This window comes from Epinephelus lanceolatus, chromosome 6, assembly GCF_041903045.1.
Source record: "Epinephelus lanceolatus isolate andai-2023 chromosome 6, ASM4190304v1, whole genome shotgun sequence".
NCBI lineage: Eukaryota > Metazoa > Chordata > Actinopteri > Perciformes > Serranidae > Epinephelus > Epinephelus lanceolatus.
In genome coordinates, this window is record NC_135739.1 from 27,822,560 (window position 1) to 27,849,764 (window position 27,205).

Here is a 27,205-nt window from a genome sequence, read left to right on the forward strand (position 1 = left end):
ACACACATTTATTTTTTAGTGAATTCTTCTATATATAGAAAATGTTTTATTCTCATGTGTTACAGAAAACACAAATGTAAAGTATTATGGAAAGTAGCTTAGGACGACTATATAAATGTGATAACCTCTGACAGTAGCTAGTGCCAGTTAAATGAATGGCTGTTGGTATCAGAGTGGGGTCACGCAACACGCATGATGCATAACACATAATTATTCAACATTTAATTTTAAAAAATGAGCTCAAATCACATCAGTGACGCTGGTGAGAAACAGGCACAAGGCGGCAAACAGTAATGTTTAAATCTGATGAAGAGTCTGTCACAACAACTGATATCAAACTCTGGACTGACGTGAAGATTTGTGAAGAACACCCTCCTATAATGTCTCAGGGAGAGCCCTAAGGCAAGGCATTGTACTGCTGTAACTGCTGTAGCTGCAGCCAACAGGATTGTGAGCTCAAAGGTTTCTGAATGTGTGGACCTGTACAAATGTAGAGCAGGACAGTGTTAGAAAAGAGCATGGAGCACAGCCCATTTCCCCAGGATAAACATCCCCAAACACATTTAGATTTTAAACAGATGTAGGCAGAGCAGCCCGCAGCAATGCTTAGCAAACATGGAAGGTGAAGCTGCACCAGTGGTTGTCCACAGCTTCTGTTTGTTCTCTTCCAACGAGCCTGAATCTATCTGACATGTACTTACTTATTTATTTATTTATTACCATGCTATGAAATTATATTAGTAGATTTTGTGCTGATTTGGGCTTTACGGTAAATGCTTACTGAGTGGTTTTATACAAAAAAAGTCCAGAGTCATCGCTGTTGTAAAGAACAAGCCAATGACCAGGAAGAAGAGGAGCACAGAGAAGAGACGCAATGTGAGAAGGACACCGCGTATCTATGATAGTATCGTTTTCAGCTAAATAAAATTTTGCTGAATGATGCAAATGATTGCAACCATGGAAACAATTCATATATAATCAACACTAGGAACAACAATCTGTAATGAGGTCTGAGTTGAAATCCACAGAGACAAGAAAAAAATGCGGATATTGTCTGTTGGAATATCGGTATTGCGCTTAACAACTCATTATAGTTTGATCAGCAGTAGACATAGTCAATCATAAAACAACAGCCCACTCCTAAACCCACTGGGTCTCTATCCCAGCATGCTTTGGGTTCAAGAATGGATACAACGCGGACAGTTTTAGGACTCACTACAGATATGGTATTTCACCTGGATGGGTGTGGTATTGCAGGACACAGCAGTGCAGAGAAGAAGTCCAACTGAGTTGAAAAGTGGGGGTAGTTTTATTTCTAAAGCTGGAAAATTACATAAACTAAACTGGATAATACACATGTGATCAGTTTATTTGATTCATGTCAAGTATGAAGGCATACATGATATACTTTTTAGGTTTTCCTATAACTTGTATATTTGGTCTCCCACCTATGTACATAGAAAATGATAGTCTTCCCTGTAAGTCCATTTGGGTGTCTATTGAAGCAAGATACTGATATCAGAATACAGACACCCTACCTGTAGACTCACAAGTCAGTCTTTAGACGCTTTGCTTAACTAAAGACTGATGACTCTCACTGATTTTGTGTTTAGATGGACGGATACAATTTCAGAGTTTAAAAAAACTCCCTACATTGCAGAACCAATAGTAAATCTGCAGGGCGGTCCTTCGGTGGCTCGCTGAACTCTTGCGCTCGTAAACATAGTCCGACTAGAAACACGTGTAGCGGTACAAAATGGCTCAAGTCGCTGTAAGTCCTTCATTTCCACAATTTTGTGGACTGAGCACACGTTTGACAAAACAGAGTTAAATCTCTCAGCATCAATTTTCAAGCTCTCTGTGTGTTTGTTTCCTTGCGGACGAGAAAAGGGGGAGCGCACATTTCCGAGAAGGGCGTGTCCTTTTCAAAAATACAAGAGGCGCTGCTTTGTTGCCGGCCGTTTTCGCCGGTGTGTTAAACACACTATAGAAAGGAGTGTCCCCAGACTATCAGAAGGCGGAGATTTCTGATTGTCTGGTGGCGAGACTACCCTACCTGAGTAGATTTTTGTTGTTGGACATAATTTAGTCCATCACGCATGTATTTTAGGATTGTTCAGTTGTACATATTTTCCAGTATAAAATTGATAACTTATCCAAAAGGTGTTGACACGACTCCGACGAGAATGCGCATCAGGCACAAAACACTCTGTGCAACACAGGATGTAAGGGAACGCCCCCGTTACAAACACCAAGTTTTAAGGAGCCCCATAATTGGGTCAGTCATAGAATGAACATGCAGACAGACAAACATACAATTTGTCCACAGCTTGTTAAAGAGTAACTTAACAGTCCGTGTTAGTCTTGTCTTTGCCGACCTCCAGTGTTTTAACTCCTCATCTTGCTGCAGTGATCTACAGGTGTATTCCAGGACACAAATTTGTGTTTCCTCTGATAGTGAAGGCATGACCAACCTAATTCCCCCTGTGATTAACAAGAACTTGTTGCCTTCAGTGGTTGCATTGGTTAGGTTTAGGTAAGAGGTTAAGGTAAAGGCTTGTTTATACTCTCTTTACTTATGAATATAGATACGTCCATTTTAAACATTGTAAATGTCACTGCCCTCATACTTCCATGCGTCCTTTATGTTGGCACAGATACCTCCAATAAAAGGCACCAAAAGTTTTACACAACACCAAATGAGGTGACGGCAGGGTTAGCTAATCAAACGCAGAGTAGGGCTAGTCATACCTTTGCTATCCTAGCAAACACAAATTCACATCCAGCACTCTGTGACATCACCATTGGGTGTGGTCACAAGTGCAACAGAGGAAATTTCTGACTACACCCTGGGTGTCAGAGGTAAAACAGACATGATACTTTCAGCCAGAGAGGACAGCAACACATGAAGCTACTGTTTGAGATTCTCTAAAAACAATCTGAATCTGACTCAGACCACTGCCCCTGGCTTTGAGGGGACAGCTCTAAACACTGAGCCACTGACTCGCTCGCACTTCAACCTGGAGGGCTTGAATTGATTTTCTAGTTAATTTATATCCATTCCAGACAGATTCACAGTGGAGAAGTTGAGCAGGAAAGGGGACTTGATGTTAAACATGCATACAGCTCTGCGTCTGCCTGCTTTATGAGGTTTGCAGAGGTTTCATTATAGCTGCTCAGCTCCTCCTCTGCTGTCCTGCGATATGCCAGCTTCTCTTTCACACTTGGCAGCAGAGCAGCATCATTGAACGCACACCCCGTATAGGGCAGCAGGCAGCCGGGGAAGCTGTAATTACTGTACCTCCATTCTGCTGGTCAGCACGGCAGTCTCATAAAAGGAAATGAAATGGTCCAGCTTCTATCTTTGAGGGAGTAATGTACCACGAATATTACATTAGCATACATTCACATGGACATTTTATCTGTGACAGTTAATAAAGTGAGGGGGCGCAGGCACAGACGGCAGGGCCGGCGGGACGAAGGCATGGATGCTGAGGTGCCTTGCTCAGGAGCAGTAACACAGAAGTAAGTCGTGGTTCAATGTGTTGTCAGCTTTCTCGACCTGTAGATATCCTTGTTTTTCAGTGAAGAATCAAACCATCAACCTGATGCAAGTTACTCTGCTGGAAATTGATTTTCACAGCTCATTCCTACTTTAAGTATATATTGATAATGGTTCTTAGATTTTAAGCAATATCCAATGACAACAACAACATAGGAGTTATCATAAAGTAATGCAGGTCCCACTGTGTCCTCTCTAAGCTCTAAGGATCAAATCCAATCTCATCCTCAATGTCAAACATGAGGTTGTAGCCTACTGTAAATATATAAAACATGTCTGCCTTGAGTAGAGTTTATAAAGCTGTCACGCAGTCAAGTCTCTGTCAACTTCCAAGCCTTTCCCACAACTGTCAAAATTAGAAATAACACCATATGCTTAGCTGTCAGCCTTACAATGAATGATGTAGGTGTGAAACTGAGAATGCTGCTCAAGGCCGTTCCAACACATGGCTGTGCAAAAACATCGAACCTGTGACCTTCAGCTGACAGGACGGTAACTGAATCCACTGTTCCATCCGGCTAACAGACACACAAAAGGAGAAACACTTCCAGGACAAATGATGACTCAAATCTCATCTTTCTGCATTAGTTAGGCTATATTTGTTACTGTAATAAATGTTTTGTCAAGAGATAAACACCGGTAAAACTCAGCAGGTAATTTACTGAGGACAAAGTCACCGTTTTGCAAGTCACATATCTTTGCACTCAGGTTCCAAGTCAGACGGACAAGTCTCAGTTCAAGTCCCAAGACCCTAACTTAACATTTGTATTTAGTTCTTTTTATTTAGGACAAGTGTGTTAAAACAACTGCAACTGAACTCAATCAGAAAAAAGTAATGCTGACACATACTGTCACTGCATATAGCACTATCAACTACCACAACAGAATGAATTTTGCATGTTTCGGTCCGGTCTTGTTGCATCAAATCATATTAGAAAAATGTTGTGGTGAAGAGGGAGCTGAGCCAGAAGGCAAAGCTTTCAATTTACTGAACCATTTACATCCCAACCCTCACCAATGCTCATGAGCTTTGTGTAGTGACCGAAAGAAAGAGATTATGCATACAAGCTGCGAGTTGAGTTTCCTTAGTAGGGTGGCTGGGCTCAGCCTTAAGAGATAGTGTAAGGAGACATTCAGCTGGCCCCTCAAAAGGGGCCAGCTGAGGTGGTTTGGGCATCTGATCAGGATGCCTCCTGGGCGCCTCCCATTTGAGGTTTCCTGGGCATATACAACAGGTAGGAGACCCCGAATTACACCCAGAACACACTGGACGGATTATATATCTCATCTGGCCTGAAAACACCTCAGGATGCCCCAGGAGGAGCTGGAAAGCACTGCTGGGGAGAGGGATATCTGGAGTACTTGGCTCAGCCTGCTGGCCCTGTGACCCGGCCCTGGATATGCGGATGAAAATGGATGGATGGATTGGACAAATGTCTACAACTCTCTTTTCCCAAAGGGGCTTGGGGGAAGGTACCAAGCATTGTCAAGTCAAAAGGCTCAAGTTCAAGTGAAGTCCTGAGTGGTGTGAAAGTTCAAGTCGAATCTTTTTTGATTTTGTCAGGTCAGGTCTAAAGTCATTCAATTTGTGACTCCAGTGTGACTTGAGTCAAAGTCATGTGACTCGAGTCCGCACCTCTGGTAATTCAACAATCTCAAAGAGGTTTTGAAGACACGTCCACAATTAAAATCTTTTCTGTTATGGAACCACAAAACTTTTCTTTTGAGTAAATCATTAACTTGTTGCGTGTGGCACTCAAACAAAGATGGCTACCGAAAAGCAAGCAATAATTGTTTCCTCGTGCCACCTTTGTTTGGGTCACGAAATCATGGCATGACTTGGGAAATGGTCAAATCTCTGACATACTGTTAGCAGATGTGAGAGATGACAGACTCAACAGAAAACTAACAACATCCTAATACGGCCATTGAAATAATGTGATTTCTCTAATATTTTGTTTTACATGGATTCATTTAAAAATTGATCTGTATGCACTTAACCAAGTTGTATTCAAAATGAAAGATCTCAAGTTTATTGTGTCTTGTGACTTCTCTGACATACCTAATGAGGCACGTTTAAGGAATTCAGTTGCCCCAGAAAGTAAGTTAAATACATGTTATTCAATGCCTTCTGAAGACAACTGCATTAGATTCCCATAGTTTTAGTTTTTTTTTTTTCAGCTAAGCTTACTCATGTTGCAACATTATTTTTTTTTTCAGATATCCTTTAGAAATTATACCCTTGTATAAAATTATGTCAAAGACATTTTATCTCATCTCATGATGTCATGTAAAAACATTTTTCAGTATGTCTATGAAGGTTGAATGAGATAAGGATTGTGGGTGTATAAACCCATAAAAGAGGCATGTAACATGATGAATAAATGTATAATTTCCAGTTGAAATTCTTGATGTCAGCAGTATCACAGTCAAATCTCAGCTGTGTGACATGTTTTATTCATAATGAATACAATTACATACAATTTCTCCATGTTTACCTCCTGTAACCTCCAACATTTTTTCCTACTTACTATTCACTGGATGTGCATGTTGGTGATCTAGGGACTGTGTTGCAGCTCGCTGCGAGTTAGAGAATCAGAAAAACTGCTTATCGCAAGTTTAAATGTTGGATTTAAGCTCCAAGCAATGCTTACATAAGTAGATGGCTACATGAACAGTGATATGTTTCTAAAAGTAATGAATAAAACAAAGTTGGGGAGCTGGTGGGCTGTGACAACAAGAGGCTTAAGTTTTATGAAAGATGTTGTTTTTAGGCAAAAATAAAAATGTCTGTGCATGAACAGTGAGAGAAGAAAGATTTAGGCTCAAAACAGGCAGGAATATAAAGTTTAAACAGGTGGTCAGAGTGAAGGGTGTGAAGGTCACTGAGTGGTGGAAAGGTGTAGATACTGATCTTTAGTTTAAATGTTCCTAATTCAATTCCAAACTCACGCATACAATTTTTTTTACTACAAGGGAAGAGTTTATTCCTTTAACAAGGACAAAAGTGTTCACATTTCCACAGTCTTATTATCACTCTTTATTACAGGAAATCTGAGTAATGTCATCCTTAAAAATTCTCTGTGACTGTTGATTTGGAGGGAACGTCACTCTGACTGACAGTTCCAAAACACAAAGAGAGTGTATGTGGTGTGTGTTTGTGTTCATCAATGTCAGTGTGTGTATTTGTAAGAATTCAGAGGATTGTACTTGTCTGTGTGCATGTCTCAAGGCGCGTATCTGTGTGTGAGTGTGCAAATGTCAAAGAGTATTGTGTCATTCTAAGGGTGCGCAGGCTTATGTTTGTCAGTCTGATTAAGTCAGGAAGTGTCTCTATAAGTGTGTATGTCCGTATGTGTGTGTTTTTTGATGAGTCACCACAGATACAGCAGCCAGCAGCAGTAGAGCAACGTTAGCAGATAACAGCATTTCTGTTCCAAGGGCCTCCGGCTCTGCCAACAAGCCTTCCTCTCGCTGGCCTCATCCTCACCCAGCCTGGCTGCGCTTCAGAAGCTGCGTTCACATCCACACACCACACATCACTTTGCACAACGCCACACTTGGAGCAACAAGCTAGGATCCAAACAACCAAAGCAACTGAAAACAAATAGTACCTGCTCAAGCCCACATGATGTTGAGGACGACCTACAGTGCGGCCTGGTAGTAGCTATTATAATCAAGGCGTAGTGTAAACACCATGTTTCCTTCTTATGCATGCTACCAGTTTGCAAGGACACTGTTGCTCCATCCTGAGCTTAGCACCGCCCAAAAGAATTTCAATTGGTTTATGGAAATATAAATTAATTAAATTAAAATTAAGAATTATTTTTCCCAAGACTAGAATGATAATGTGTGCTACCAGACCTTTGTCTAGCGAGAAACCAATAGCAATCAGGGGAAACAAAAGCACTATCATCTTCCTGTTTTGGTCGCACAGCAGTTGACACACTTCTTCAAACTGAGTCTTCATTTTCCTCGGAGGTCGTACCTGGTGGCAGACAGAACTGCACAGAGATTTTACTTAATGAGTTCAAGCAAAAAACTTGTCTATTTCCACGGTAACTCCTCTAAACGTGTCAACAAATCCTTTCTCCAGTACAATTCTAACCATTCGGTTTAATGTCCAGTATAGTTTTCACCAGTTTGTACCAGTGTTGTAGTACTCAAGATGGGTCTTGAACTTGAGACCGATCTCAAGACCACTTTTTGAAGGTCTTGGTCTCATCTCAGACTCAGTACTCGGTCTCATACAAAGAGGATTCTGGATTTTATTCAAGACCAGTGAAGACCATCGCGGGTCATCCACCAATCGGAAGATCGGTCCACAGCTCCTCCAGTCCGCATGTCGAAGCATCCTTGGGCAAGATACTGAACCCCAAATTGCGCCCAATGACTGTTCCATCGGAGTGTGAGAACATGCAAATGGTCACTGAGTAGCAGGTGGCACCTTGTATGGTAGCCTTGGCCACTAGTGTGAATGTGTGTGTTAACGGGTAACTCAATTGTGTAAAAGCACTTTGAGTGGTCAAGAAGAATAGACAGGTGCTATACAAGTCCATTTACCTTATCACGTGTGCAGAAAAAGCAGTGTTGAATAAAGATGGTGAGCTCTTCAGTCTTTGTTAATATTTGTTGGTCTTGGTCTTGACTTTGTCTCAACCCCTCAAACTGTTGGTCTTGTCTCAGTCTCAATAAACTCTGTTCTTGCTCATGACTTGGTATCAGTTTAGGTGGCCTTGGCTACAACACTACTGTATCAAGAGCCACACATACCGACATATCATTTTGATGTCATTTACATATGGCAATCTGCCAGGCTCAGCCGGAGAGACACTCATGTTCAATTGTTATGTACACCTGAGCAGGAAGTGGAAGACTTTTTTGTGTGATGGGTGGATTCCTCGCTCTCTGTTTGACACATCCATGGGTTTTAATAGTCACTGTTAAGTCTTTTCTTTCTCACACACTTCTGCCAGAAATCAGCAATCACATGGTGATTCCAATCTACAATTACAGCTGGTTGGTCATGGTCGACCTAAGCTGGTGTGACTGAAGCTGGGAGTTAGATGCTGGAGTTAAGTTTCCTGTCCTGCTAATGCTGCAGTGCACTTTGGACACAGCTCGTCTCACCTTTAAAGTGTGACTACAGTACACTCGACTCGCGACTGTATGGCAAGAAATACCGATCCGGCAGCCAGAAAAACCTTGAGGGCTTTTTAATAATTCACACACCACTCCTGAAACACTGAAACACTTTCCCTGGGTAGCTCCCCAACCCATCCCTAACCTCAAACCAGCAAACACACACACGTATACACACATGCAGTATATAAACTACTGCCACGTCTTAAAAACACTCTTCCATGCATGTTGTCCCAGAAAATACATTGAGTGGAGTGTCAGCAGGAGGAAGCAAGACATGACATTACAAGCAAAGGTAGGCTGAGTACAGTAGTCTGCTTCCAGAGAGCAAGAGAGAATAAATCTATGACTTTTTCCGCAGTAACAGTGTCTCTACTTTGATTAAAAAAGGCTCATTTAAATTCCGCACAACGCAGAGCAGATTTGAGTCTGTGATGATGTTGGATTTTAATTACAGTATGTCACACAAAAAGCCCACTAACTTTCAGATGTTCATACCAATCTTGTGCGGACATGATGCAAGATTGTGGGTTAAACTTAACAGCAAAATTCAACCACATGTTCTCCATTAAGATGACTTAATTTTAACCAGTCAGGCTTGCTCTTCAATTTGAGGTTCTTTAATGTATTTTTCAGTTGCCCGACCACAACTCAGATACTTCAAAATGTTGGATGAAGACTATGAAACTTTAAAAATACAGACGGTTATACGAGGCCAGTTCTCAGTGTCTGTTTAAGGACAGAGATTAGGACTGCAGGATCATAGAGGCAGCTTTTCCTGTGCTTAATAATATACGACATCTGCAGCCTGGTGAGGACAAAACCAACATATTACTGCCTTTGGGCTGAAAACACAACACACGGTGAGTCCATCCAACAGGTTTCGAAAAGGTTTCATTTGTCCAAACAAGATCAAATCATGCCAGTTTATCTGCAACTGAAGTGAAAACACTGAAATCATGAGCCGTGAGGATTTGTCAGGGTTAATAAGGGAGCCTGGGTTAACTGTTTCTTAAATTAACTGAGGTCCATCAAATATTTAGTTTCCCAGCCAGAAAGGCTGCTACAGAACAACTTTGCACTGGCAGACTAAATGTTGCTAGCAGCTAGTTGTAATTTCCCTCAGTGTTTTGAACTGTTGGCACAGCACCCCATTATACAACCTGTGTATTAAATACATTTTGTCTGTTGCTGCTGTGTTAGCTGTGACAGGCCCTGACTGCAGACTCCTCTGGGAAATCAGCCCACTTCCTGTTGTATCACAGCCACTGGAGGTGGAGGAATTAAGAAGTGTGTGAGCATGTGTATATATGTGCATGTGTGTGAGCGCGTGTATATATGTGCGTGTGTGTTTGTGTGTGTGTTTGGGGCGAAGTGGAGACAGGAGGATATAGAGAGGCTGCTCTACAGTTATTTAGTCAAGCTGTATTTTTCTGTAGCTTCCTGTGTGAGAAATGGGTCAAAGCAGCACAGCACCTGCTGCTGGCTGTTGATGTGGCAGATCAATACTCTTCACATACTGTACTTCATCTGCCATGTGCATAAACTGGAGGACTATTTACTTGGCAATGACGGTTTTGTTTATATGTTTAATATGTATATATATTTGTGACAGATGCTGTGACATCACCACGCACAGTTTCAATTGCACAGGCCACTGCAAGCAATCAGAGAGGATTAAATATGTTTATTTTAATAAGGCTATTAAAATTGCTCATTTATAAATAATTAAATAAATAAACTGTGGGATTAAAAAAATAATTTTCTTTCATCTGTTGCAGGATGTCAGCTATAAGTACAGTATAAGAATATTATCCAGCTTACAGCCAACAAGTAAACCCAAGTAACCAATAAACAGTGTTCAGACAGTAACAGGAGCAGTGGAACATAATTTGGGTGCTGTGCAGCTGAGTGATATGTTGACATATCATTACTGTAAAGTGGGGTTGGAGATTTGTCTTCCAGTGTGAAAGGCTGCAATACAAATGATATGAACAAATGAAGTTGAGTTTTATAGCTAAATGAAACAAAATTATTTGGTTGCTACGTTTCCATTAAAACATTTTAAATTTGCTTTGATGTCTAACATCTTACATAGAAAGCAATTCTCCATCAAATTTTGTCACATTATCAACAAACATTCAGTGTAAAATATAGTGATTCACTCTCCACCAAAGCATTTTCAACAGGAGTGGCCTCAGTAAGAACTGAAACGCAGCCAGCAGTGCCACTGACACTCAGGACCTTCACCTGTGCGCTGTCTCTGCCCAAAATGCTTCATGATTGAATATCGTTTAAACACAGGCGAGCCAAGTGGGTATTCAACCCCTTGCCTTGGCACTCACTGCCTTACTTTGCTCTTCATCTTTTAAACTAGAAATGATGCAGTCTTTTTAAACCAAATGCCAGCAGCAGCAGCAGCAGCAGCAGCAGCAGGCCACCCAGACCAGACTGAACCAGTGTGAAAGAAGATCACAGCAGCAGCAAAATGGCAAAACCCCAAGACTCCAGCTCCTGCTGAGCTGCTCCACTGTCACTTCCTCTCCTCTGGCAGCCTTAAAGGCACATTTCACGTTGATTTGAAAGTGGAATTGAAGTCACAAATCTCTGTGCTTGGCAATGGGGACCTTTACATTTTCACTACTGGCACTAAATGAGGGCGAGTCCTTCACATCAAAGGTCCCAGTCAGAGAACTATCTGCCACTTCTGACATTTGAATCCAGAACCAAATCCTCAAATAACATATTATAACATTTTATGACATACAATAAGAACCCCATCTCCCCCCCTTTTCACCACTGCACATACCTGATCTGGTTACATGGTCCGTTAGTTCAACTCAAAGCTAATCCTGTGGACTCTGATCGTGTAAAGCCACCAGCATCCTTATCGCAGCAGGAGGAGAGCAGAGAAGCGCTGTGCATGGGACTGCGGCGGAACTTCTCCAAGGATGAGCCGGAGTCCAGAGCGCACAACGCCGCCGGGAAAACCCAACACTCCCGTTTGGGAGCAGCAGCCTAAAGGTCAGAGGGACGGCTGCACAGACTGCCACGACCGGCACACACCGAAAAACGGAGCATAGTCACTGTACGCAAACAAACAAACAGGTAAAGACGAGGACGACGCTTCAGGATAAGCGCTTTTTACGCGCACGTAACCTGTAAAAACGCTTTAACCTTCACACACAGCGGCGGTCCTCTCGGGACTCCGAGAGTGCAGACAACCATCAGAAAGCTTGAAATTGCAGGAATTAAAACGGACACATCCAACAAGTGAGGGACGAGGAGGCGAAATGACGGAGTCCGCGGCTGGACGGACTGGGAGGAGGCGGTGGGAGGAGAGGAGCCGCCCCGCATCACACTACCTCTCTGGCAAAAGACCTGATACGGTGCATGATTTCAGAGGGATACTATGAAAACGTGTGGTAATAAACAGTATTTATGAGAGGAAATGTTACTAAGGTATGATATAAAAGTGTGCTGTCAGGTCCCCACACGTTTGACACTTAAGTTCCACTTCACTGTAGATGCCTGGCAGAAAATCAGCAGTCTATATATAACACCAAAAACAGCATTAAATCATAAATTACAGCATGACCTAGTTGCTACGAGTATATTGAAACATTTACATGATCAAACAGTGCATGAGATGAAAAATATTACCATCTATAAGTCCACATATGAACATAGAAACATTATGCCAGCAGAATATTTAAAATCCAAATCCTCTATGAGGTGATTAGGTACTATGAGGTGATTATAAAGTCACTATTGATCCCTACAGACACATAGGTTCCTACAACAATCATACCCTGAATATCATAATGATGGTTTGCCCAGGATGTTTCCATTAGAAAAGAGGCTGGCTAATGTGGTTGTGCCCTGCACACAGTACATAAATGCTACAGTAAACCCCCCTCAAACACAGACCACTGAGCTACAGTAATTGATTTGCCCTCAATCACTGGTGCCTTAATCTACTTACTGTTGCAACCAAGTCAACGCAAATATCGACAGAGAGAGAAGGCCCGGCTGACAGGACAGGGCTGTGCTGCACCACAAAACTGAGACGCTTATAGATTCATAACACTCAATCCCAGGACCAAATGGGAAGATGAGAGCGGTGGTCAGGGAATCTGGTTTGGGGCTCACACAGCACCACACGCTGCAGTATTTAACAAGCTCCAACAGACAGGTTGAGGGAGTAAAGGGTATTGTATGTAGGATTTAGGAGGATATACTGGTACGACTGGACTTTAATATAATAAGTATGTTTTCTTTGGCGTATCATCACCTGAAAATAAGAATCATTGTGTTTTCATGACCTTAGAATGAGCCGTTTATATGTACATAGGGAGCGGGTCCATGTGCACGGAGTCTGCCATGTTGCACCACCATGTTCCTACTGTAGCCCAGAATGGACAAACCAAACGCTGGCTCTAGATAAGGCCATTTGTATTTAAAGCCCCTACAAGGAACTTTCATTTTGAGTTGATTTTGGCGACCCTCTGGGCAAAAGCGGTAGTGTTTTGACGGAATGAAGCCTACATTTCCCATGAGCTCTAGCGCGTATTGTCGTAAAGACGCTTACCTGGCTCGCACATGAGTTTGTTTTGGGGATGAATGAAACAACAAGACGGGAAAACTTTGCCCCCGCTCCTATCGGGGATCCCAGCTCACCTCTACCGCGCCCCAGCTCCACCTCTCTGGCGTAAGTGCCACCGCCGCCTAGGTAAACGCAGCGGTCGGCTGGTAAGGATGAAACCCTGTTTGGCGAGCACTTCCACGGCTTCTTGGACTGAGCATGGAGCGGTGCCTCGCCTCTTTATTTCTCGGCACTTGCTGGACCCTGTCGACGCTTGGCTGGTACCTGTTGTTGGCCCAGACGAGGTGTTCCAGCCCCGTGGGGTGAATCTGCGCAACCTGCAGCCTCTGTGTGTGGCTCCCCGGACAGCTAACGCCGTGGACCCGCCGGCTCCTGCCAGGATTGGGCTGGTAAATGCTAGATTGCTAGTGAACAAGACATTTATGAAGGATTTCCTGACTTCCTGAGGATTGGATTTTCTCTGTGTGACTGAGACGTGGCTGAGACTGTTGGTGAGTCCAGTGCTTTCACAGAACTTTTACCCGATGATTGCTGCTATTTTAACTCCCCGCAGATGTCGGGTCGAGGAGGAGGAATAGCGACTATTTATAAGAGTCACTCTAAATGTAAGCAGCTAGGTAAGATGACGTGTGCCGTCTGAGTGCCGTAAATAGTTTCGTCCTGGAAGCAACCTGGGGCGGACCCAGAGACAGTTTCCTAAAGGTATGGATATACACTATATAGAAATAGCTTATCTTCACATCGATGGTCTCATTTGCTGTTGTAGGTCACGCACAGACATCAGCAGAAACGAGAGACTTTTGCATATCCAGTTAAAAGTTCCTTGTAGCGGCTTTAAGCATCAGCCAAAAAACACAGATTTTTTTAACGTAAAACTGCTTTAGTCAGTGTTTTTAGCAGTTTAAATCACCAGGTTTGTTTCTTTTGGAGAGGAAGAGTCCTCTGTGAAAAACTGGTAGGCTGTGGCTCAGGAAGTAGAGCAGATCTACCACTAATCAAAAGATCAGTCGTTTGATCCTCGACTCCTCCAATCCATATGTTGAAGCTTACTTGGGCAAGATATTGAATCTCAAATCACTCCTGATGGCTGTTCTATCACTGTGCGAGTGTGTTTAAGCTGAGTAGCAGGTTGCCTTGGGCACCAGTGTGTGAATGGGTGAAGGAGGCATGTAGATTAGAAAGGCTCAAGTGCAGGTCCATTTACTACTCAGCTCCATTTGGTTTAAATCTCCTGAACATCTGGATCTTTAATTATTAGAGAAAAATGGTAAGCACACATTACCCAGTGCTGCGCTAGCTGCCTGTCTCCAGCATGCCAAACAGTGTCAGAGAAACATTGATTTGTAGCATGAAACTGCATTTTTCAGTGTGTTTACCGGTTTAAATCAGATGGGTCTGTTTGTTTTGGAGAGGAAAAGACCTCTGCAGTCAGTTGGGCTCACTGCTAAAACCACCTTAACAATGAGCACTGAAGGAAATCAGATGAAATTTCAGCTGGTTGCAATTTGCAATCCTCACCACTAGATGCCACTAAATCCCCCTAAATCTTACACACTGTTCCTTTAAACAAATCTTCATTTGGACCTGCTGCAGAAGTGCTCAAAAGAAGGGCAATTTATTTGGAAGATGACCTGATGGGCTGAAAGGAACTCAAAGCCAACTGAGCTTTCAGGTGTCTTTTGGGACTTTTGGCTAATAAACAAATGTGCAGAAAGTCAGCACAGCAAGTGTTTCAGTGAGTTCATCTACATGCATGCTAATAATGTGATGTTAACCTCATTAACCCTTGAAAGTGGACAAAGAAAAACACCTGGAAGAAGTTTGATATTTTTGCCAATTCTGATCTCATTCTTCAGTCAGTATTGTTATACATCATGTGATTCAGAGGAACCTACCCTTTCTTTCTGGTGCAGTGTACATGCAGGTCATGCATGACCTTTGTGTGAGCACACCATATCTGGGAAAAAAAAAAAAAAAAGTAAATGCTGGGTGAAAAGAACTTCTGTTAAATGATTCCATGATCACTAAAAGCAGGAGTTTCCACAATAATTTATCAGCTGTCCATCTGTGCTTCAGTGGTGAAACAGAAATAAGCCAAAAATAATAATAATAAAAAATCTAGACAGACAATTGCTGTATAACTTCTGCTCATTGTAACTGGGACTTCTTGCTCTTATGCCACTAGCCTCACATTCACAGCCACACCCATCTGACCACTAGTTTATCAGACACATCCACAGTAACCTGGGAAATGCCCCCAGTGCTCAAAAGCATAATATCGCAACACAGTTAAAAACAAAAGAGCGAAAACTCACCCTGAAACAGCAGCTCCTGTTCATGATAGTTTGCAGCAGAGATAAAGCTGCAGGGACCGCTGGTTGTACAGCTCTGTACTTCATCTGTGTTCATTCAGCTAGAAAACTGCTTTCACTGCTGCTGAAAGTGATTTTACCCTTAGCTGCCCAAAATACAGACACAGATTGAGTCAATGAGAAATAGTAGGCTTTTTTATCTTCGAAATGTAGTCAGTGGTAAAAATACAGCTGGATAGGCCTGAGGTGAACGCAACACATGTGCCTCTTCTTGTCCTTTGAAAAGGTACTCCATGTGTCAACAAGGTATTCAACCCAAACCACCCCACTGGTGCTTCTCGCTACACTCTGGTGGTCCAGACCAACTCCAAAAGTTTAAGGAGCTTTTTATTTATTCCCAAAGAAAGGTAAACGTACTGAGTTTAGGCAGCAAAACTTAAATTAATAATTTTATATTTATATTATTTAATGTAATACTCACTTTCTCGCTGAGAGTTCAAGACCAAAAAGACATGATTGATTTTAAGGATTTACACTGAAGCTTTCTGTGGATGTTTTAAATCTTATTTAAAAATGTATTTGATAAGAAACTGTCCCATGTGAAAACTGGCTAAGTAATCTAGAGAAGAGAGAAGTGCAGGAAAGCACCCACAGCACAGAACGGACTGGAGCAGAGGTACTGCCAGTATTTAGGGGCTGTATATGATTTAAACTGATGGCATTGGGAGCTGCAGTGAACTGCCCAGGTGTGTCACTAGATCTGGGCTTCAAATTGCTGGGTCAGTCAGCAATGACCTTCCCTCTTTGCATCCAGGACCAAAGTCCTGCAGTATTACAGTTTAGTCTAACTGGCAGTGGCTTATTCTTGAGTTAGTTGATCACAGAGTAAAGGGTCAGAGGTCACAGTGTCCAGACAGCGCAGATTACGCTGGTTTCAAAAATAACTGTAACATTCCAGTAAATACAAGAACACATAATGTTATTAAGTTTTTTAAACTGGGAGAAGCTGAAGTGGTGGTTTGGTTACTGTGGTTAACACTGCTGCAACCACATGTTGGGAAGCAGGCTAATAGTTTGTGATGAGTATTAATGAGGCTGATTTTAACCATTCGTCTTAATAAAAGCCCAGAGCTAAACATGGGCTTGCAGCAAATGTTCGATCGGTCTGGCAGACAAGCTATCCATTACAGTGATGAGCTCGAGCCAGAGGTTTGAGTCCCACAGTCAAGTTTAATATGGAGATGGAAGAACAGAAGCAAAAACAGAAGACGCTGTTCCAAGATGATGTGAAATTCTTCTCTGTGCAGGATAATGTATATTTTACAATTATGTGTTGTTTTTATCAAACACAAAAAGAAGAACTGGATAGGTTGGCATGAGCAGTGATAGCAGGACAAAGGAAAACAATCTGCCAAAACTACATCAACAGAAAATCCAAAGTCCCACCCACACTGTTTGACTGACAGATGGATTCTGGGAAATGCAGTGCTGAAACACTATGCAGAGTACTGGCAATGAAGGTGGAGCCTCTGTAAAATCTAATAAAGCAGTGTATCTGGTACTGTATGCATGTAACATATCAAGTGAACATACAGCCATCGCACACACACCAGCTCTCACATGGCCAGTTGTTTGGGAGCGTGTAAGGAGGGAGCAGTATCTCTATGGCAACCTGGGGAGTAAGAGGTCACTGTGCGTGTGTGTGTGTGTGTGTGTGTGTGTGTGTGTGTGTGTGTGAGTGAGTGACAACAAAGCTAATGCTATTTCCTGTGCTGGGAGGCAGCTTGATGCTTATCTGGATTTGCCCATCCCTGATATTTTAGTGTACTGACTGTTGTCTCTCTGCCCATGTCCATACTAATGTGAATAGAAATCAGTTTGCATGTCAGTTTTTTCCGTCCAATTTTTTTTAAGATGGCTTTCTAGGAGTTTGCCAATCACATTGGGAAGGAAAACACAATATAAATATGCTTAAATCTCTTTTCTTTCAGGCATGTGCAGGTCACTCTTCTGGATGCTTTTCTCAAGACATTATGAATATTTTTATGGGACTGTTTTCCACATTTTCACCCAATTTGGAAATCCCACTACCCTAAGCACTGTGGTCCGTATCATCAACCAAGAAGGTGCGGACAGGCCTTTAGAGTCACACGCAGCAAAGCATCTAACCAGCAGGGCTTAATGTGTTCCTCCTCTTTCACACTAAGATTTTTTTCCAATGTGGTGAGTCTAAAATGGGGCACGTTGTTACAGCACTTTAGTTACTTACCACATGAGAAATTTTGCATATGACATGAGATGAGAAAATTGCAAATTGGATATTAAACTAAGCTGGTAGTTGGAGGCAAAGCATGACAAAATTGGGTTTGGTCTAGAGCAATAACGCAAGCAGGAAAGCAAGGTTATAATGTTGTACTAAATATAGCACTTTAATTTTCAGCTGGTCAATATCACTTTAAAATATAACTTAATAAACGCAATGATTACAGGTGACGTTTCAATTTCCTCTGTCCCTGCAAAGATAAACATGGAAGAGGAGATGAGAGGAAGAGGAGGGAGGAAGGGAAGAGAAAGGAGTGAGAAAACAGAGAGAAAACAAGAGGTATCAAGAATAGAGATATGGTAAGAAGAGAGGATGAAAAAGAAGCGATGAAGAGGCGAGAAGGAGAGGAGAGAGGAGTCGAGGCATGTGGGTGATGATTGATCATGACTAAGCGTTATGCTGCTGGCTGTAAGTGAAGCCATTCATCAGGTAACCTGCTGCTCCGTCTGCTCTTCATTCAACGCTGCTTTCTCTAAACACAAAGTCCCATCACTTAACTGCAGACAGACAACATCGGTTTCAGATCAATTACACGCAGCCAGTTAACATCAGTTTCGATCTTTGCTAACTAAAGTGCAGATATGCAACTTTTCAAATCACAATAAATGAACAGCGTGCGCCCTGCATGATCAGTCACCAGCAGGAACAAGCAGTGATAGAAGGCTCTTTATCCAGGGGACTTTTCTTTGCACTTTTTTCCCTGAGAGTGTTTCCAAACACACAACCCTGCAAAAACCATCCCACTGAGTTAGTAAAACTCCTTCATTAGAGGTACCATCTATCAGTCTGTTAACCTATTTATTCACCATCATAGATCAAGGACACAGTGCTAGCACTCTAATAAGCAAAGTAGCCAAATGTCCTTTTCCCCACACATGTCCTCCAGCTGGGGTCTCCAACCAGCTGGACACACCCAGAATTATTCCCCAGAGACATGTCCAGAAAGCATCCTGACAGACACCAAAATCACATAAACTGGTTTCTCTCAGTACAAGAGATCCAACTATTCAACTTCAAGCTTCCTAAAGCTCCTCTTCCTGTTTTCAAGCTCACGTCCCTCTACACCACAACAGTCTGGTCCAGTGTCTGTATCGCTGCCAGTGCTACACAAAGGTGCCCATACAGTGTATAGCAGAATTAATACTCACTCAATTTTACCCTCACTCTCAAACAAGACCCTGAGATAACTCTTAATTCTTCAACTTGAGGCAGAGACTCGCTCTCAACTTTAAGCAGGCAATCCAAATTTCCCTGAACAGAATTCGTGACAAAGCACAACCTTACTCTGTTTCTCAGCAAGACTGTGAGAGGAAAACACTCCATACCAATTCCCAGAACTGAGCAGCGACAAGGACAGGAACCCTCTGAAGCTTTCCACCCACGAAAACTGACCATCATATTTAATGGGGCCCATGATTGAGCTTGAAGCACCATTGCTTTGGAAGAGAAGCTGGGTCACTGTGGCGGTGGATGGGTGCTTTTTACACTTGTATGAACACAATCTTGAGAGAAATGCCCAGTACCCCTATAGGCACTGTGGTAATATTGGATGACTCTGCAGCACGTAATATACTGTATGTCCAATGAAAATATTCAGTGCCAAAGCAGATGATAGTGTGGGAGAAAGTCAGGATGTGCAGGTTGCAGTGGCTGGTAGTCACGGAGAGGTTCTGACTTTTATGCAGAAGGTCAGACTTTGTGCTCCATCACAGTTGAGCTTATAGGACTTGTTACAATTCCTAAAAGTAATCAGCAATTGCCTGGTGACTTGTGTCTTGAGCGGGAGAGGGATAATCACTCCACCAGGGTCATCAGGTGGGCACCCTCTTTCACTGGTGTTTCAGAGGGCTCAACGGCAACACCTGGCACCCAGGTGTCTCCGTCGTCAGCTTTTACCCCTCATGTTGAACATCTTGCAGACCAGTTGGGATCCTTCCTCTTCATCCAAAGCCAGTTGCTGCTTTGCTCAGAAGCCTCTGATAGCAACTTGATGGCATGTCAGAAGGCCTGTCCTCGAACCTCCATACTCTTCAGAAGCCTGGTTGATGATGTGGCTACAAATCCTCTTCACCCACCCTCTACAGGGTGCATCTGGGTACGCAAGCCACGTTGTTCTGCCTCGGTTGCTATGTCCGTGTATGCAGGCTTGTGTTCATAAGCTTCCCATAGTACTGTTAGTTCCACGACCTCCGCGAGGTTGACCACAAGATCAGGTCCAGCCTGAGATTAGTTTTAACAATCTTCAGTGGAAAGCTGAGTTTCTGATCCAAATCAACGTGCATTTTCCAGTCCCGGGCAGTATCCAGGAGGGTTGTTCCCACTCTTGCAGATGGTTTTACAGGGGGCTGTCCTGCTCTCAGAGTCCAGGCATAGGGGGAGGGAGGGCATTGGTGGTAATTCTCCTTCCTTCCAGGATGATTGTCAGCTGACGCAGGACTTGAATGTGCCTCCATGTGTAGCGGCCTTGAGACAGACTGGTTTTGCAGCCAGTAAGGATGTGCCTTAACGCTGCTGGAGTTTGGCAGCGAGAAAATGAGGGATCTTCTCCATGTGCCTGGCTTGGGTTCTTGAATGTTGGAAGAGCATCATGCATCAACCATTAACTACTGCTAAGCCTAACTGTTCTGTGTTTTAGTTGTCCAAACCTAACTGTTGTATATTTGGCATCAGCACAATCTTTCCTTAAAGCAGCTGTGCGGAACTTTACGTTTTCGTTGATTATAGCACCCCCTTTGGTCGAAGCAGCATGACACCCACAGCCTGGTGTCGTAAAATTCCGACTGCAGCCAGCGTTAGGCTTCATTCGTAAAATCTCGACTGCAACCGGCAATTCCCACATGCATTTGTTTTGGAGAGCAAGAGGAAAATCATAAATGTTCTGGTGTAGCTCTGAATTTCTTATAAACTGAGGACAACTGCCTGCTGTATATTTGTGTTCATGGTCACAGTCGCAGATAATTTTGTGGCGTTTGTTGTACTAGACAAAAGTGATTCACATCAGCTAACGTTATATTTAGCTTGCTTATAACTACCATGTTGTCATATATTGAAGTGAAACAATGTCCAAGAAGTTGCGGTATATTCTCTAAATAAAAACAAAAATTACATACCTGTCGATTAGGAAAAGGGCCAACTCAGGATCAGTTTTAAAACCTTTCAAATCTCTCAGCTCTCTCCACTTGGTGAATACCCGACCGAGGTTTACACGAGCCCTATCACTGTCCCGTTTAGCCTTCTTCTGTTCTTTTTCTTTTAGATGGTGCTCCTTCTTTACCTGCCATGACATCGAAAGTACAAACAAGTCCTAATAGATACATCTGGTAAAACTGTTATGTGTTCAGCAATGCCCGTTGCGTACGGCTTACTCAAGGAACACTCTCTGTGAACACGGCTCCTTCTTCTTCTGTGGTTTAATGGCTGCGGGCCGCTGTGGGTGTGCAGACTTACTTCTGCCTCTGGGTGCCGTGTTCTGGTTTGCTGACTTCCGTTGTGTCTGACCCGACCGAGGCTACACTAAATAGCCATATAAAGAAAGGCTTTTTTTGTCGCTGTTGGGTTCAAAAAAATATGCGGATCTTCAAGGGGGGGTGATACGAACTAGGGACAGTTTTATTAATGGTAAAAAGTTACACACAGCTGCTTTAACCAGAACCATCCACCATGTGTGAGTATAGAGAGAGATAACTGAGCATTTAAAAATATTGTCACTAACAGAACATTATTGAAAATCACCAACATCAACATTCTGTCTAGGGACATTAGAAAATATTGATACACTTATGTATCACAATATTATGTTTCATGATACTGTATTGATTCTAAAAAATACTATCAATGTTTAATTGTTTACATGCAAAGATTTGTAGCAGTGGTTCATTTCATGTTGTGTCTAAAACCCCAACTCCTAGGTCTTTCAGTTTTGTAATCTATCTTAAGCAATTTGACTCTCCCACTCCAACGTGACAACATATCGTGAGTGTAAACACAAAGAACACAGGTCCATGACACAGGCAGAGTCATAAAACGTATACTGCTTGCACTGACAGGTTTACTAAAATAAGACTGCAATATTTTGCGGTCCTTCCAGTATCGCAATATATTTCAGCATACTGAATCGTTACCTTTGTATCATGATACTGCACATATTGTATTCGCCAGATGCTTGCCAATACACAACCCTTTACCCATTTATTTTGAACTTATTTAGCACTACATGGTTGTCAAGTTGAATAGCTATGTCTATCCCGCAAAGGAAATGTCTTTGGTGCAAACCAGCAGACAGTAGTTTAACATCATGAATGTCAAAACTGAAGGGTTGCTGAGACCCAATGCTGTGACATTTCCAAGTACAGTGATTCTAAAAGTGGAGTCAGTGGCACTTTGCACACTATGCACTAAAAATGAAACAAGTTCTCTTAATAGTTGTGTATGAATGTTCTGGAACATACATACACAACTTTGTTTAGGTACAGTGCTCATTGCAGCCAATTGATTTGTTGTCAGTTGCATGTTTTATGGGTATTATGTGGTGAGATGGTGCAAATATTTTAAATACATATCTACTATCTTTCAAATAAATTTGTTTTTCTTTCATAGTACTAACTATGACTATAGAAGTGTAAGAAATAGGCATAAACAAAGGGGTCCCTGGTTTATTCTCTATCTTGTAGGAGTCCTTGGCTGAAGACAGATTGAGAACCTCTGGTCTACTGTATATGAATAGGGTAAGGCCTGTTCATCCCAGATATGCTGTATAGCTGAGAGTCTTTTGTTGTACAAACCCTGTCTAATGCACCAAAGGGACTGACAATGGGGTGAGCAGAGAGGGTTTAACTACAGATTCATGGTACTTACTGGAGGTCACTCCTTATAGGAACATCCACACAGAGTATAGCTTTCTGCCTTGCATGTTTAACAGATATTTTTTATTATCTTTTATAGGACAGAAAATACAGGTTTAAATGTTTGTTCAAACAGAGGAGGATAGCAAAAGAGACAAAAGCAGGGAGGATGGGGTGAGGAGGAGGAGAGACAGGATAAGAGAGAGAGGGAGAGGGAGAGAGGTCTACGGGGACAAACAATACTCAGTGATGGTGTATATTGTCTCTGTTGTCACTGAGCATGGCAGTTTGATGCATTGCACTGCTGGACCAAAGACAATTCTGCGAATGCGGACAGCCTGGCGTATCTGCATATCGATTACTTGTGGCTGTCATAAATATGGTTTAATGGAACTGTCAGTGTGTGCCATCGCATATTAACTGAGGCTGGAGCTCAGCTGCAGCTGGATGCTGCTGCCAAACAATACTGGCCACATCTGCATCCAGGTGGAGAACAGCAGGGAGTGTAGCAGGTGGTCTGAGGAACCTGTACTGACTTGAATAAGGATAATGGGCCACCTCCATGTTTTTCTTAAAGATGCTTTCTGTTGTTTTAGGTAGTTTTTATCATGCTGGTGCATGTTCAAATTTTCATTTTTCTTATAAGTTTGGCTTTAATTAATCATTTGATGCTATAAAAAGGGGGTTTGAAGTCACGATTGACAGTTGTGTGTGCTGATCAGTGTGCTCACAATCAATGGACCAGATCACAATTGGTCAGACGGGTGAATGGACAGTGAATACCACAAAGATCGCTACTGCGTAGACTCTGGCTCCAAATAACATCACCAGCACAAGATGGCAGCAGCCATATCTTAGATATTTTGGCTTCAATTTGTAAAGTAGGAGAAAGTGGAGATATGTTGTTCATTTATGGTTTAAAAAGTATACTATGCAGAAATCGTTGGCTACTGTTTGTAAACAGTAGCACCAGCTAAAGTGAAAGCCAACCCCAATTTTGTCTCCTCTGCGTTTTGCCACAATGCATTTGTGATTTTTTTAGCAGCGTGTTCCTTTTGTATACATGCTGCTTACAGTCTGGCACGAGGTCGCTCCCTGAGTGCTGCAGGAAGGTCACAAATGCAGCAAAATAAAAAGAAAACAAGGAAATACAAGCAGAGGGAAGAGTCTCCGCAGATGAATACACCACCACACAGTTCTAGAGGGTCATAAATGATGATTGAGAGGAATTAGTTTGTAGGAGTCTATACATGTTTTAGGAAAGTCCTGCATGGTATACCTTGAGTTCATTGTTAACTAATAATACACTGCTAAATAATGTAATCCATAATGACCAACATGCCTATTAAAAACTTTGAAATCTTTTTTTTCTTTGTTTTTGGTTAGTGCTATTTTAGTTCACTGGAGAGGTATTACTTCTCACTGGATAGTCTGTTCTCTATTTCCCACTCAAAGTGAACCGCACCAGGGTTCACTTGCAAGTGAACCGAGACCCCCAGTTTTCAAGCGGACGAGGGTTCACACATTTGGTCCACACCAGAGCTCGAACGAGCGTTCACACCACTCCAAACAAACCGAACTATCAGTGGAAGCGGACCAGGGTTCTTTTAAAGTGGACCAAATAGCGCAAGTGTGCATGTGTCCTTAGACTTAACAGTGTTAACATGGTCCACCTGCAAGCTTTTTCCGGAGCATACAACAACATCAAATGGTCCTAAATCACAGCCATAACTAATGACCTTAACTTTGTTTTTGTCAAATTACTGATTCCAAAGTCAAGAATGAACCTTCATGCATGAATTGATTGTGCTTTATGGTGATTACTTTGTTAATGATTTGCTGCTTTGTTTTACAAACAGCTTTCAGTCACCAGCTCACTCTGATTCGTCCAACAATGAATAAAAGTGCCAACCATAGTATACTGCTTGTTTGTAAAGGCCATTCCAGTGCAGCTGTATAGCTGATGGTGCTGGTGTTTGTATTGGAACTTACAGCTAATTAACTCTCGAAGTGTCTCATATATGAATGTGTTAAAAGTGACATGGGCTTTATGAGGAAAAGCCCTATTTAATATAACTACACTGGAAACATTTAACACTTCCTGAAAAACAGATTTACTGAAAGAAAAAAGGGCTTTACAGTCGCTTCACAGTGCAAAGTTCAAACTGGGACACCACGACATTAAACAATAATGTGCAATCATATGGGAGACCATTGAGCACAAGGGTAAGGTGACAAAATGGCATTCAGCATTAGTCCTCATCCCTCTTCTCTCCTTCTACTTACCAGTCCTCCTTTCCCTCTGTCCTTCTAACAGGCAGCTCTCCTCTGCCCCCCAGGGTCTCTTCAAGGCCTCCATTAATTCACAGAGCCATAAATTCTCAAACTCAGACCGACGGGAGGCAGGTCTGGGATCATAAGGAGACGGTCATCATGACAAGGGGCAGGATGTTTCTTTCTAAAATCTAAAAAGTTGCAGTATACAGACTGATGTTGTCAGCTTCACTGTAAGCCTGCAAATAGCTCATGAGAGTCGCGACATCCTGTTTGTAATGTGGAGTAACTGTTAAAGAAGGTTTGACAATTTAGAAAAATACACTTATTTCTTGCTCAGTTAGAGGACAAGATCGTTACCACTTTACACTTGTCCAAAAGGTACCAATATGTATATATTTTAGTAATTGCCACATTATCTTATTTTGTTTTATCCGTACATAAACAGAACTACAAGTGGTAGTTTGCTTTAAAGGGCCAGTGTGTAATATTTGGCATGGTTTATTGTCAATCTGAATCTGAATCTGAATATTCTACCCATTAATATGTTTATATAAGTGTATAATCGCTATAAAATAAAATTCGTTTGGTTTTCGTAGCCTTATAATTATGCTTTTATATATATATATATATATATATATATATATATATATATGTATATATATATACATAGCAAGGGCCTTGCTTTAGAGAGGTCGCCATCTTGCGCCACCATGTATGTACTGCAGACCGAGCGGACAATCCAGCCAGCCAGAGAACGCGTTTTGCGTGTATAAATGAACCAACAAAGACAGCGGAAGGAAGGAAGAAGGAGGAGGAAACAGCAGAGAGTGTTAATAGTTCGTCAATAGAGAGTGGTGAAAAGTTTTTTTAGTTATAAAGTTTGCAAATGGACCACACTTACCACGCAACAGGAGAGAATGAACCCGAACCGTCATCTGCGAGGAAAAGAAGATGCAACTTCACTCCTTGTGATGCACTCTCTGCTGCGCTTTTCCTCCTGTTGATATATCACCCCAACGATGGTAGCAGCAGCACCAAATCCCATTCTGTGCATTCAGCCTCTCTTCTCGCCCGCTCAGCATCAAACACATGGAGTTCCTCATCTGTATGCTCCGGCTCAAACAGGTATGGCTCTGGGTCTGTGTCCGCTACAAGAAACTCTTCAAAATCGCGTTCAAAGTCGTCCATTGCAGCTGCTATAGTCCGGAGATATTGCTAGGCTAAATAAACAGCTGAGCTCTGTTTACCGGCTACGCTGTCAGTCAGTGTGCGGACTGGAGGTTGGCGGAGCAGAGAGGGGAGGGGGGTCCCCACTCGGTATGGTAAACGAGTATGTGTGTATGAAGTGTGTCTGTTACGCTAGAAGAGTCAGAGCTTGGGACGGAGTCTTTTACCCACTGGAGTGTTACCGGAGTTTTTGGAGTGCTCAAATAAACTGGCCTTTTTCCCGAACGCTCCTCTGGTCTCCTGCTCATGAGGGATTCATTACAATATCGTAACATGGTTTAGATTTCTAAATAAATATTCACCTCGTCACTAGATAGACCTACTCCTGAAAAACTCGTGCGCAAGGCTTTTTGTCCCTACGAGGCCGCCGTCATTTACCTGACGGGAGGGGTGAGCGAGTGAGCCCTGCAATCTAGAATTTGACCACTGATGTCACTGTTTTCAACCCATTTTACACACTGGCCCTTTAATTCAATGCTTGTCATCACCGTGCTTGTTGCCAGAATATTTATGGCACACAACTTCCCATAAAACTACATATTGTTTCTTTTAGCATTTCTGTTTGTGTATGAATTAAACTGAAAAGATATGACATGTTCATTACTGAACTCTGAGCAAAGGCAGGCTAGCTGTGTGATGAGAATGGTATCGATCTTTTCATCTAGCTCTCAGCAAGAAAACAAATGAGCACATTCCCCACAATTTCTTGCGCTGGATGTCATTGTCTCTGATGTGGAGCTATGAGGACCTTTTAATCTTAGCTTGACAATATCAACAGCATATTAACAAGACAAATCCTTGCACATGTAGTGGTGATTTAAGTACTGTTTAGAGGATAGTAGCAGGAACAAGGAAACTGTTATCAACTAAGCGTGACATATAAATCCAATGTGTAGAGTGGAAAAGCTTCATTAG

The 27,205-nt window shown here is 42.3% G+C and overlaps 1 protein-coding gene across 1 annotated transcript in view; it reads right to left on the reverse strand.

Annotated features, from left to right (window-relative positions):
* The window catches only part of fam163ab (family with sequence similarity 163 member Ab), a 34,493-nt gene extending 22,475 nt beyond the window's left edge, over positions 1-12,018 (reverse strand). The window contains exon 1 of the mRNA XM_078168893.1: positions 11,514-12,018. The gene's annotated coding sequence lies outside the window, so the exon portion shown is untranslated. The remainder of the gene's footprint in view (positions 1-11,513) is intronic.
* Between the last annotated feature and the right edge of the window lie 15,187 nt (positions 12,019-27,205).